Below are 14817 nucleotides of genomic sequence, written 5' to 3'. Positions count from 1 at the left end.
TAGATATAAAATACAATTTTCTTTACCATAACACGCGGGGGAAAAAGCCAATTCTGTTTTGCGGTTTGCATGCATATTATTTTATAATTTTTTTTTGTCTTTTTGCGCTTTTAAATTTAAATGCCTGGAACATATTAAACGTGGCCAACATTAATTTATCCGTAGTAACATAAAATAAGGAAAAGTAAAAAAGAAGCATGCTTGAAATAGTTAAGTCAACAGAAAACAGTAGATAGCAATATACGGAACACTGAGGATTTGCACTGAGAAGGGAATTGTAGAAGCAACCCGTGTATATGGATTAGCTTACAGTCACACACACACACACAGGGATATATATATATATATATATATATGTCTCTTTCTTTGGCGAATTGTCAAATAGAAATGACTTAAAGCTGAAGCCTAAAGCAACCAATAAATGTCTTACCATTTTCATCCCTATCCTTCCATTTTCATCTCTATCCTTCTTACTCTATTTTTTTAAAATTTATTCTTGACAGTTGCTTGTTCTTTAATTTATTAGTTCCGGCCGTTTTTATGAGAGAATATTTTTAGTGTTTTCTTAATCCTATTTATGAAAAATAAAAACCCCTTAATTTATCTGGAGCATTTATCAAAATTTCCCTTTTATGACTTCATTAAAAAAGAAGTATTTATCAATGAGATTAATTATTAAAAACCATTAACCAATTATTAAATAAAAGTATTTTTTAAAAAAATGATTTTTAATATATTTAAATATCCTTGAAAATTAGTTAAATAAAATTAATATTAATATCTTTTCAAAAACATATCTTCCCTTAAAATGATTAATGATTATGCTGTAGTCTATTTTATTGATTCCAATAGATTGTAAAGAATAATATGATGCTGAATTATTGATCCCTGATCTCCTCTACGTCTTTCTAACATTGCATTAATATTGAAAATTTTAGAACGTTACATATAGAAAAATTATTGATTTTTTTTCCTTTTCATTGCAAACTTCTAAATAAAAGAAATCTTTTAAACTTCTTATAATACTTCCTCGGTTATGATATCCTCTATAAGAAACAATCTGTTAAGACTTTCTGCTACTAAATATAAAGGATATTTGCATAGTTCAATGATATGCAATCCTCTGCATGATTCGATACTCCACTGCTTCAGTGACTTGCAAAATAAGAAAGATCAGAAATTTTCAGACACCAAACTACTTTTAACCATATTGATTGATATCCCCCCCGGGGGCGCGCGCACATATACATATATGTACTCTTTTTTGTCATAATCCATATTATATCATTTACATAGAGTTCGAACTCATAATCTTAATATTAAGGTCCTGTTTGTCATCACAATCGAAATCATTTATAAGTACGTTTTACGTAAGTCAAGACAAAATTCTTCTCATATATTTATTTTATGTTCTGTAAATTATGATTAAAAAATTGCTTATAACTATTCTAAATGGGTCCTAAGAAAATCTTAAGCTTGGCCGCTCGAATGCGTTTTTTGGCCCCAAAAAGAAGCTAGGATGCGTTTGATATTATTTAGACTACAAGTCCCCCACACATACTTATTCCTAATATTTAATAATGAAGGGAGTATATTTTCCCAGAGAAATGTTATATGTAACTTTACATAACCATATGTGTGTGTGTGTGTAGACATGCATATACATGCATGTATTTAAGAATCGCCTTTCATGTCACTACCTTCTTGTCATGCCCTGTATCACATGTGAGTCACTGAACTCACAGGAAAATGATAGGATTGTGGCGATTATAAACTCCTGCGTAGGTCTAAAGTTCACTTATAATCTATTTTCCATCGTTTATCTTAAAAAAAAGTTTAGAATTTATTTTTAATACCAATTAATTTTCTTGCATATTTCAAAGCTAGAGAATCTCTCTATCTATCTATCTATCTATATATTTCAAGCCAAAAATTAAGTTGAGACAATGAATCTGATTCTGATGCATCATTCGATAATAATGTCTTGATATCAAATTATCTATTCGATTTTTTTATAGGCTATTATTATTTTGCTGCCATTTCTGTCCGGAGTCTATAAGTGTATTGTCTAGGTCAATATCATTCAAATTCGTATATATATCATTCATCTATCTACGATGACCTAGAGGTCAATTAAGAATCCACTTTTTCTTTCGAATGGTCATTTGTGTCTGTCATATTTTTATCTGTCCCATGCTGTCGCTTGCTACTTTGTGTCTTTTAGTTCTGTATATTAGGGTTTCTTTCTTTTCACACATTAGGGTTTCTTTTTATTCACAGCTTCATCTCCCAATGGTTTTTTCCACCCGTACGTACATGGTTAATTGTAATTTTCTGATTTGAAAGATCAGACCTATCAATCCACTGAGATTTAAATGATTTTGAACGCTTCATTAATTACAATTTTGTGTTGGTGCATATGAAATAGATTACTCCCTTTTGTTATAAATATAATATGGATCTAATTTTGCATCATAAACTAGGTCTAATGTTGGGATTTGTTTTGACCTGAGCTTGTGTTTTAGATTTGAATTAGAACTCTTGTAAAATGAGATTGATCTTTTAGTTCAATCTTTCTTCCGCGGTGAGATATCAAATTATAAAAATATAATACTCCCTTTATCCTTAACTCTAATAAGCATGCTGTAATAACTTTTTAAATAAATTAATAAAGTTAACTAGAATTAGTTGTTTCTTGAAAAATGTCAAAATTATTCTTAAAAAAATATTAGCTAAAGGAGTTTGGTTAATTGATTCAGAAGTTTTGTGCTTAGCTACAAATATTATATAAAAAATTAATATTTTAAATGAAACCTGTCATATGATGAAATATGCTGGACTTTCTTATTAGACAGGAATAATAAGGGTTTTCATATGCATCTAATACTTAATCTTATTTTTCTAGTGCATCTAGTAATTGCTAATATCATTTTCCAATTAAGGGGGTATTTGGATTAAAAAAAAGCTTTTTTACAAATTTTTTAAGTAAATAGATATAAAATTCTTTTCATATGCTTATTTTATGTTTCGTAAAGTTACTTTTAAAATCATGATTTGATTTCTATCTAAATACACATTATATTCAGCACTCTCATCTTATTTATTTATGATTTAGAGCACCGAATTAAGATAAATGCCGTTATTTTAATTAACGTAACACTGATAATGATAATCCCAAAACTTCATATCATGCTTCGTGGGGCCCGCTCATAATCAAGTCATTAATTGCACAACCAATGGAGGCACTGTGCACTCAATTTCTTTTCTACTTCACTTTTTCACAATCCACGTGGCAGAGCAGAATATCATATGAAGCACTAGTGAATTATGCAGCTGCAATAATTGAATCCAATATCTCACATTTTCTTCTTGACCAAAAAAAAAAATCTCACATTTTCTTTAACATAGATAAAATATAGCAATGAATAATGCCATCCTCTACAAACATTGTACCTGTTAGCTAATGTATGTGTGTGTACATATATATATATATATATATATATATACACACACACACATAGAGAAAGAGATTAAGGAATGGGATCATCAAAATAACTTGTAAAATATCACAAGTTCAAACGAGAATGATGCTTATATGTAGTAATACGAACTGATTTATAGAAGTCATATCCATTGAGGTCAAATTCCATGAGTGTAAAGCTAGCTTTCCTAATCTAATGCTTAATATAAGAACTAAATAACTAATTTATAAATATTAAAAAAAATTAGTTAAGTTACCAAATTGTAATAAATAGATTTTTTTAAAAAAAATATCCTTATTAATCATATATATTTGAATTACCTCTTGATAGTAATTGCTTAACATGTGAAATTACTATATTAATTACTGAAAAATAGATAAATATTATAGACAAAATAAATTGAAATCTTACATTTATAATCAAATTGAATATCCAATTAGCTTTTATATTAAGAACGGTATGTAATATTTTTTTTCTTACAAGAATATGTTTGAGTGAAGGAAAAAATGGGAGGAATATATTATTTTTAGAAGCACTAAGAAGAAAAACTCCTAAAAATAATTGGAGAATTTATTATTTTCAGAAGTTTTCCTTCGTAGTATTATTTTCCTCCTAATTTTCTCCCATCCAAACACAAGGTGAGATTCAAATTCAATGCCATGTTAGAAGGGAGACAAATGAATAATCATTTTAGTGCTTGTTTGGGATTATGATTCGACACTTCAAAAGCACTTATTCATGTAATGCAAAATAAAACTCATCTCATATGCTTAATTTGTATTTTATAAATTATGCTCGGAAAATATGCTTTTGAAGAATTTTACCACTATCCCAGCATGTTTAGTTCCAACCACGATGTTAGGTAAGCTTTTTAACGTCTAGGAGTTGTTTTATGCAATACTACAAGAAGATTTATTCATCTGATTTTGTTTAAACGTTATTTCCAACATATTTAGCTGAAACCAAGAAAAACTTTATATCATATCAACTCTATTTTAAAATTTACTAACTTTCCAATTTTATCTTTATTTGTTAAATATGGAGATAATACAATATCGAGATCACTTGGGTTGTTTTCTGTTTTAAAACTCCTTATTACTAAGACTCAGGCAATAATATTAATCTTTCTTGCCTTTGACGATTCTAAATCATGAATTGAATTAGAATCATCAGCATCATGGAGAAACTTGATCTCTCAATGATTGTTATAAATCACAAAATCTATGGTTGCATATGTTGGATCACAGAACAAGTATAATTTAAGATTACTATTCGCTGGCCAATTAAGCCTCTAATCATTATATGAACTTCTCAAAAGACTTCAAAACGCGCATACAGCAAATCATATCCACTCACATGGAATATTATATCGATTTGCTCAAATTAATAGTTCTAATTCCATTGCTGATTTGTTATATGGAAGAATCATGAAACACACAAGATCACCGAAAAAATTATTGTTATTATTATACTCCTTCAGTCCTAAATATGACTCCTTTCTTAGTGTAAATTACACTAAGAAAGGAGTCTTATATTTAGGACCAGATGAGTATATATATTAGTTTTCCAATATGTTTGCTTTCCTTATAGTGTGTGTGAATATGATTCATCTCTCATCTCTCTTCTCTCATTTCTAAAAATAAGATTCTTTAACCCTTTTAATTAATTTGTAAAATCTAAAGTATGCAGTTAAAATATTTCTTTGTCATTAATATGTAGATAATTTAATGTTAGATAAAAATGTTCTAATACGTAGGGGTACGATTTGAAAGAAACAACTAACTTAGGAGACGTGAGGGAATTAGACTTTATTTTTAAGATTAAACCAAAACTTTTAAATGCACTTTATATGATGCTTGAAAGGATAGACACCCACCTAGGTGTCTGATTTTGATAATTGACTAATTAATCAATAAAATAAAGAGCTTTAACGTAACCACCTTGTACTGATAAACTATTTAAGATTAAATTAAGGAATAAACATTGTTCTAGGTTCTTCTCTGAATCTCCCTCCACTAATCACTCCCAAAGGTGGTGGGAAACAAGAGGCTTTGTACCAAAAAAGAAAAAGGAAAAGAAAAAGTTAGAGTGGGAACAAATAAATTAAAACTTTTTCCCTTCTCACTGCTATAGCGCAAAGTATATCCCTTTTCACGCAATCACATTTATAGAAGCCAAAGTGCAACGTAAAAGTATGTTAGAGGAAAAATGATTGATTATTCTATTAATTTGGGTTAAATTATATATTATCATCTTGAATTTCATGTGCCGATATAATCTTCTTAACTTTCAAAGCATGACAATATATGGCTTTCTTTTTTGAACTTTTAAATTTCTATAGATAATTCTCTATTACTGGTATACTTAGTTAAGGGAGCGTAATGTATTAATATAATCACAATGGATCTATCTTTAATTAAATTTCATTTTTTAAGTGCAGATATCTTTATTGAATTAGACATCATGTGTGGATCGATGATCTTTTTAAAATTTAAAAAATATATCTATATCTCTCCGTGTGTGCAGATAACATTACTTTATTAGGTAAATAATAAAATAATTATAACAGCAAGCCGATTCATATTTTGCAAATCATGATTAAAAACCTGCTTATAATTTACTTATAAGTCATTTTAAATAAGCACAAAATTTCGGAGAAGTTAGATATTAGTTGTACTCGATTCAAAATTTACGAGCCTGACGTGCAAATCAATCTTTGTTTTTTTAATATACTCGTACAATATAATTTAATCTTTAATTCGTGAAATGTAGATAAACATGTTATAATTTAGACCTTCATTGATATCACACACCCACTGACACACATTTACATAATTCATTACGAATATATATCTCATCTCCATTGAAGATTAGTATGTGCCAAATCTGCAACACTGTTCTGTTTTGGACCACGAATTTGAGTTGGGATCAATTATATGATGATCAATATGGATAAGTTTAATATTAAATTTTGGATTCAAATGGGATGAAATTAAAGCAAAGTATCAAGAACAATTTATCTTTCATTTTCTATAAAGAGAATAATTTGAAATTTAAGAAATCATCAATATATAAACTACTCCCTCCAATAGCTAATATAAGAGTTAACTAACTAATTTGTATATATTAAAAAATTTGTTAAGTCAATTATTTGTCACAAACGTATATTGGTTTCCTTAAAATATCATCTTTAATTATCCACATTGAGACTACTCTTTATAAAAATTCTCTCAACATATCCAATCAATATAAATAGTTTTGAAAAAAAAAGATAAATTTTAGAGATAGAGTGAATTAAAATCTTATATAATATATATTTAAAATTAAAATGACTTTTCTAAATAAATGTTATATTTAGAATCAAAGAAAGTATTATATAGATATTTGTGTGTGTGTGTATAAAGAGTAAAGGAGTGAGAAAGCTAGCAACGTGGAGCTTGAAAGAATAAGAGGATAATAATTATATGTGTTGTGTTTGGAACAGACTCAAATGGGTTGGATCCACCATTGCCTTTCCTATATTAATATGAAATAATGGAATCATATTAATTCCACCCTCCAAGTTTGCAAAAGATTTTATTTTTTTGACCCCACGGATCTTCAATTTTATTATGACGACCCCTCTTCTTTATTTAGTGAAGCTGGCTGATACATATTTTTTGTTACTATTGAAAAAGGTATTGTACTATATTAAAGAGTATTGTTTTGTACATTATTATATGATTGTAAGGAAGGAAGAAGATAGATCATCTAGGAATCACAAAAGAAAAATGAAATATTATTGTTCCGTACTTAGTAGGACCACTTGCTTTTTCTCCCCCCACTCTTCCAAAAGAGAAATGCAATAAATTAATTTAATTTTTTAGAAAGTTTAACTAAATTATCAATTTGATCTTTTGAATTTAAAATTTTGTAATCAAGTCCTTATAATTTAAATAAATTTTAATTTAATTAGTCATTATTCTATTTCACCAAAAATTTATTAATTATGTGGGATGATTGAAAATGAATGGAGAATTTATAAACTAAAGAGGCTAAAGGGTTTGCCCGGATTAATGCTCATAAAATGACTTTTATCGTAACTAATTTTTGCAAGCTAAAATTGGGAGAAAGCTAATTAATATAATATGATTTATATTTGAATAAGTTTTTATGAGAAGTCAGTTTAATATAAACATGTTTGAATAATATTAAAAAGTCAGTTTTAAGCTGTCTAAACATGAACAAAAGTCAAAATTCAAAAACATGAGATAACCAAAAGTTGATTCAATTTTAAAGTGATTTGGGTAAAAAAAAAAAAATCAGTTGCTCCCAAAATCACACCAAATATTATTTCATTCAACTAATTTGTTTATCGTAACCAACTTCTGAGGCTCTTCAACGTGATGCCAAACAAACTCTAAGTTAATACTTCTTTTAGTTTAAAATATAAACATAAAATAACTAATTCATACAATTCAAAATATTAGTTAATATTGGTTAAAAATAATAAATATGTAAAACAATGCAACTCATTTTCCTAAAACACTCTATTCATAGAGAAGGTAATTGGAGAGAGAATGAATGAAAAAGAGACAAGAGAGAATGAGTTAAAAAAAGAAATGAGAAAAACATATAATTAATTAGGGGTTAAAATGTTAGACAAATCCAAAATGATAGCAGTTATATATATATATATAAGCTCTTTTAAAGATTTGATGTTCATATTTCGAAACAAATGAAGTATTTGAATAAATTATAGGTACTAGAGCTAAATATCCCGTTTTTTTTTAATTGCAACTTTAATATGAAGCAGATTTGAAGTCATCATTGGCATGAAGGTGCTTTAGGCCTTTACCAGAAATAGTTTATTGTCTGTAGAGTCTGGACCACGTATTATAGACATCAAGCTGTTATTATTATAGTTCTTCATCATGTACTTGTCAAAGTTAATAGAAAATAAAATATAACGGAAGAAGAAAAAGGTCTTTGGAGGAAACATTTGGGGAAGTAGTTGGGAAATTACATTATACTTTTTTCTATTTATGTCATAATACATTTTTATATTATTTCATGCATTGGAAATTACGAAGGGAGACATGTCTTTCTTTCGTCAATAATGCTCATAATTGCAAATAAATGTGAGTTTAAATAAATTTATTTAATTAATCTTCACATATATGTGGACGTATGTGTATGTGCTTCCCTGTATATATGTTCTACCGTACTTGTTAAATTGAAGAAGATAGAAATTAATTAATTTACAAATTATGAAAAAAAAAATTTTTTGCCAAACAAATTATGAATGCCCTAGCATTATCTCATAATAAAAACCAAAAACCGTTTAATATTTGCAATCAATATAATAATTTAAAAAAATTATAATTTTTGGGACAAAAAAATTGGGGTATTATATCTAGGATCAAAATAAATCTCTCATCTAGCTTATATATTTAGAACAAGAGGTAGTATCAATATGTGTAGGTAGATAATCAATATTGTAATATATAACATTAATGGCAAGAATAATACTATCTCCGATCCTAATTATAAAACCTTGTTTACAAACTATATATAAAAGATATCTTATAATTAGGACCAGAAGTAGTATTTGCAAGTTATAATTAAATAATATACCAAATGTTATATATGCACAATAACCTTAAAAAATAGCCATACTTTATAGGAATATATATGACATGAACATTTTTCTCCCAAAAAAATATAATATGAATAATGTGACTGAGGCTACTCTAGACTATAAAGGGTCAAAATCAATTATATGCATGTACTGGCCTGAGTTGATCAATCAATTTGATATTGCACAAGATTTTCACTGTCTCTTTTTCCATGGGGTAATGATATATGTTGTGCCCCTCTCACACATATGCATGCGTAAGTGTAAGACACACTAAAAAGCAATAAAGGTAAGGTTTGTAAATGAGAAAGTAAAATGTTTTTTTTTAAATAATTTGTGAGGATGATATTGTGAAGTAAAATTATTCACTACAATCATATACATTATTCACTAAACTCATATAATCCCTTCTGTTCTATATATAAGCTTCACTTTTAACAAAAAACCTGGTCCAATTTATAGCTTCAATTTGAGCTTTGTCTCAACATTTAATATTTTTTTTTTTTCAATTTTACGCTTAGTTGATTATATTTGGTGTTTTTTTTTTCCTAATGACCATGAACAGCATTAATTAAAAGGGTGGCTAACTTGATTTCTTTCCAATTATTTTAATAATTCATTCTCTCCTTTTGTTACACGTACTCTCTCTCTGGCATGTACTACCCCATATATTTTCTCTCATTATTTATTTATTTATTTATTATCTCTCTCAATTACTCTCATAATAAATAAGCACATATTTAAAAATATATATATTTTTAATCTATTTATTGTTTTTAACTAATTTCAACTCCTTGTTTACTAAACACGATTCGGTTATTTGAAGTTTATATATAAAAGTAGAGGGAGTATCATGTAAAAGGCATATTTAACCAGAAACTAGATTTGCCTAAAAGTCCATATATTAACCAAACCAACTTCTTCCATCTTTTATTTATTTATCTAGATACTAAATTTAATGACTTGAATAGTGTATATTCTATAAAATTTTATATATTATAGTGATAGTTTGAAAACAAAAAAAGTATATGTTTTCCATAATTTGCGAGATAAGTAATTACTTGAAAATTTAGAATTAATTTACGGTTTCTATTGGATTACAAAAGTAGAAAAAATATTTTTATAAAAAGGCCAAAGTATTCTTTTGATGATTTAACTTTACGCAAGATTTCAATTTGGTTTTTTAATTTTAAAAAGTATATTTTTAGTTCTTTAATCGTAAAATTGTTAGGCTTAAATAATAATTTTTTATAACAATCACAATTCTTTTGAAAATTAAACTTAATATATTAGTATTTTGAGAATGTTTTATCAATATTTAAGATCTCAATATCATCATTTTTTTTGTTCATGTACAGTTTTAGGATTAAAAAATTATAAGTGTAATTTTTAAAATTAAGAGAGCAAACTGAACTGAAACCTTATATAAAAGAAAAGAAAAACTATACTTTTCCTAATAAAAAACAAACGTGGTCAAACATACATGCACTGTATCCTCCTTAAAGGCTTAAAGCCGCGCATTCATCATTTTCAAAAACAAAAAGATGCATGCGCTCGATTTTTAAAACTCTAATATTTAATTTGTCATTCTGGTCAAAAAAAAATATTTAATTTGTCATTCCCATGAATTAGAATACCAAATCATGATTTAAGTACTAGTAGTAATAATAATACTTCAGAAAAAAATAGTCACATTTCTATCACAACACTACTTATAATTTAATATATTATATTTTTTACTTGCAAAATGGTTTATTAGATGAGTTAAATCGTTCATTAAAGTCAAAATGGGTTCTATAATTTAAAAAAAAATTCTTCAAAAAATACTTATAAAACATCTGCCAATAATATCTTTAAATTGATAATGATATTTGAACTCAGTATGTACTTATAAGACATAAAATCCCTTTTGAATAGATGAGCCAATATTTACATATTTTTCAACACACATTATAATGATCTAAATTTTGGTATACCTTTTGCAATGCATGGCTTGGCTCGGTCTTCTTAATTCATGTGTTTTTGGATATGATTAAAGCTGAAGCTTCAAACTTTTCACCACGTTTGTCTCTTTCATACTAACTTTTAGCTTCTTTCCCACGCAACAAGCGTTTACATGTATTTTACTTATGATCCTAAATATTAGATCTGTTATTTCTTGTTCTTAATATAATATCTAATTGACTAATTTAAAAAGATTAAGAAATCTAAATAAATTACTTAATTATATAATATGTTAGATAATCTTTCTGAAATACTAATGCATTTCATTAGATTATATATCAGTTTATAAATTAGAAAAATTAGTTTGAAAAAACAATAAGTATAAATAGTTTAAAATAATTTATTCAACTTCCTTAATCTCTCCAAGCAAGTTAGATATAAAAGACCGAAAGTAGTAGTTTGTAGTGTAAATTGCATTACAAATTAAATATTATATTTAGGGCTGGATATAGTATATACATAAACATATATATACACCTATTGCATATTCACCCACCTCTTCAATACAAACCTTTGTATGTTATGTACTAAAGTGTAAAAGTGTGTTGGCCTATAGAAACAAAAGGAAGGAAAAAGAAGCATGAAAAGCATATTCAGCGCATGCTAGCTAGCTGTTGACATATAATGTATTGTAGTAGCCTTTATAAATGCAAAATGATCATACAAAGCTTTTATATATGCTTAAGAAACAAGATATATGTAAAAAAAAGATCGAAGATAATTACTGGATTTGTTCACACAAGAAGCCAGCTAGCTGGAGTGACAAATAACATCAAGTGTATATATAATAATACTCAATCATAAGGCAGACAAACATGAGTGCTTTTGCATGTTATAGAGACAATACAAGCCAAACACTTCCTTACACACAACACCAAACTAATTAATCCATACCCTAGCTTCTCTATTATTATCACATTTGAGTATTGTCAGATTTAATTAAAATAATACTTTCAGTATATATGATTTGAGTATTGTCGGGTTTAATTTAAATAATTCTTTCACATACTGAATTATTGATAATATCGCTCTCTTATTGTTACAAAATATTCAAATTTGATTTTGGAAGGTTTATATTTTATATTTTAAATTAAGTATTATCTTATTAGATTTAGATGTGGTCCAATCAAATAAATCTTATTCTTATCCTTTTTTTTCCTTCTTTTTTTTTTTCAAGGATCACATATTGAGAAACACTTCACTTTATTAGATATATCTTCTTCTTTTTTTGGCCAAAACTTTGTTTGATATATCGAAATCCAAATTTATCAGTGATAATATATCTGGAATAGTGTTGTTGGGACAATAAATAGTAGAAGAAATGTCTTTTTTAAGCATCAAAGTGTGTGTGTGTGTGTGTGTGTTTGCGTGGCCTTCCGTTCTCAAAGCGACTTTTTCAAGAGTATCTTTTTCATGTATTCTCTAGGGGCAACATGTCATGATTAATTATTGATCTCCCAACAGTATTAACTACATATTTAACCACAAATTGTTTCTTGTTGTTTCCTGGGGATCAAGCCTATGCATGTTTAGGTCTGACCATTAGCAAAAAAGGTCCCTCTCAAACTATATGCCGAAATAGCTGAAAGATAATATATGTATTTCTTCTAAGTTATTTATGAATAAATGGATTTAATTTAAAATTTATTTTAAAATTATATATTACTCACAACTACAACTAATGTGATTCGTTCATTATACTTGTATAAGAGAGAAAAAGGTTAAATGTAATTTTAACAATAAAGTTTACTCAAAGAGGCATCAAGCATCATAAAATTTATTTGAGTATAAAAATATACATGAAATTGTTAAAATGGACATTTGACATTACACCTTTAATGTCCATTACTTTACCATTAATAGGACCCATAAAGTCAGCTTTAATATGCATTTTTAACAATAAAATTTACATCAAAGAGCATTAAACACCATAAAATTTACTTGGATGCAATAATATATATGAACATTCTAAATGGAGAAAAAATAACAAAATTTATCAATTCTCATGAATGTCTGTTAATTTTATTCTTTTGGATCCCATTAAATGTCATATTTTCCCCCATCTATTCTCACTTCCAAGTCCATCTATATTTCTCTTATCATAGTCAACACACTCTCTTTGTTATGTCATTTTCTCAACCTCTAAGTGTTTTATATGTATTTTCCCAACAAGACAACGTCTTTCCCTTCTTCTATGATACAAGGGTTATTGTTTGCACCAAGTACTACCTTCATCCTTTAATATAGAACACAATCCACTGATTTGAAGAGATTAAATAAATTACCATAAAGTATTATATTTATCATTGTTCTCCAAATTAATTTGTTTAGCTTATAAACTAATATATACTTTAATGATGCATATAAATATTTTAGAGAGATCATAAAATATATGTTATAATTAAATAATTGTTTTACTTCTTTAATTTTTTTTTTTCAAATTAGTTCATTGTACCAAGAGGAGGAGGAAGTGAGAATGGATTGAGAGAAAATGTAATATTTAGCGAGACTTAAAAGAATAAAATTAACTTGATGAATTTTGTTATTTTTCTCTTTTTTAGAAAGTTTATGTATAATTTTTTAATCTAAATAAACTTTATGTTGTCTAGTGTCCTTTAATATAAACTCCATTGTTAAAAATATACTTTAAAACTAACTTCATGGACCCCATTAACAATAAAATAATGGATATTAACGATGTGGTGCCAAATGTTCCTTTTGAACAACTTCATATATATTTTTATACTCAAATAAACTTTATGATACCCAGTATCTTTTTGGGTAAATTTTACCATTAAAATTGCACAATAACCTGGAAAAAAAATAACAAAGGATATGTGATATCAATTTGAATCCCTAAAATAACTTCAAATGAAATAGTGACAAAAGTATACATAAAAAATGGACTTATATTATATAATTTTGACTTGATTGTAATTAAATATCTTTTTTTTTTTTGCCAATGATTATATCTAAATTTTAACTAATACACCTTTATTTATGTAGTTTTGATTTGGTTAAGACTCAATTTTTGAACTTTGACATGGTATGAGTCAGTCCTTATACTTTCGTAAATTAAAATCTTAGGCCCCTATATTTCAAAAAATAATTTTAGTCTTTCTTATTTTACATCTTAAAATGTAGGGATCAACATTTTGAGCGGTTAAAGTTAAAAAGGATTGAGTTGAATCAACTCAGATTTTAGGAATTGAGTGTCAACTAAATCAAAATTATAAAAATTAAGTTACACCGAATTAAAGTTTAAAAACTGAATTTCAACAAAATCACAATTATAGAGACTAATTAATTTTCTCTATCTTTTAACATTATCTTCAAGGACCAAATCGTCATGTTACACGTTGTTGGGTGATATACGATGGATGTTGTACTCATATTTTATTAATTTAATGCATACCTCTGTTTTTTTTTTATTCATTTTTATGGGCACTTCTTCTTCAATGGTGGAATTTGCACAATATTTCCCTTGAATATTTTAAAATTGCACAAATGGCTTTATTATTATCAAAATATTATGTAAACCTCCCCTTTAACTTAAAAAAAAGAAATGAAATACTAAGTTATAGAAACATTTTTAAAAAAAAAAATACAAAGATCACTCCGATTTTACCAAAATTATTACAAGTCAATCGTACATTATAAATAAGTTGTCAGATCATTATATTAGTCAAAGTTGAGTTGTTGCAATTTTGTGGT

This window comes from Neltuma alba, unplaced genomic scaffold, assembly GCF_004799145.2.
Source record: "Neltuma alba isolate B1F8T4 unplaced genomic scaffold, ASM479914v2 tig00012187_pilon, whole genome shotgun sequence".
NCBI classification, from domain to species: Eukaryota; Viridiplantae; Streptophyta; class Magnoliopsida; order Fabales; family Fabaceae; genus Neltuma; species Neltuma alba.
This window is presented reverse-complemented; position numbering follows the sequence as displayed.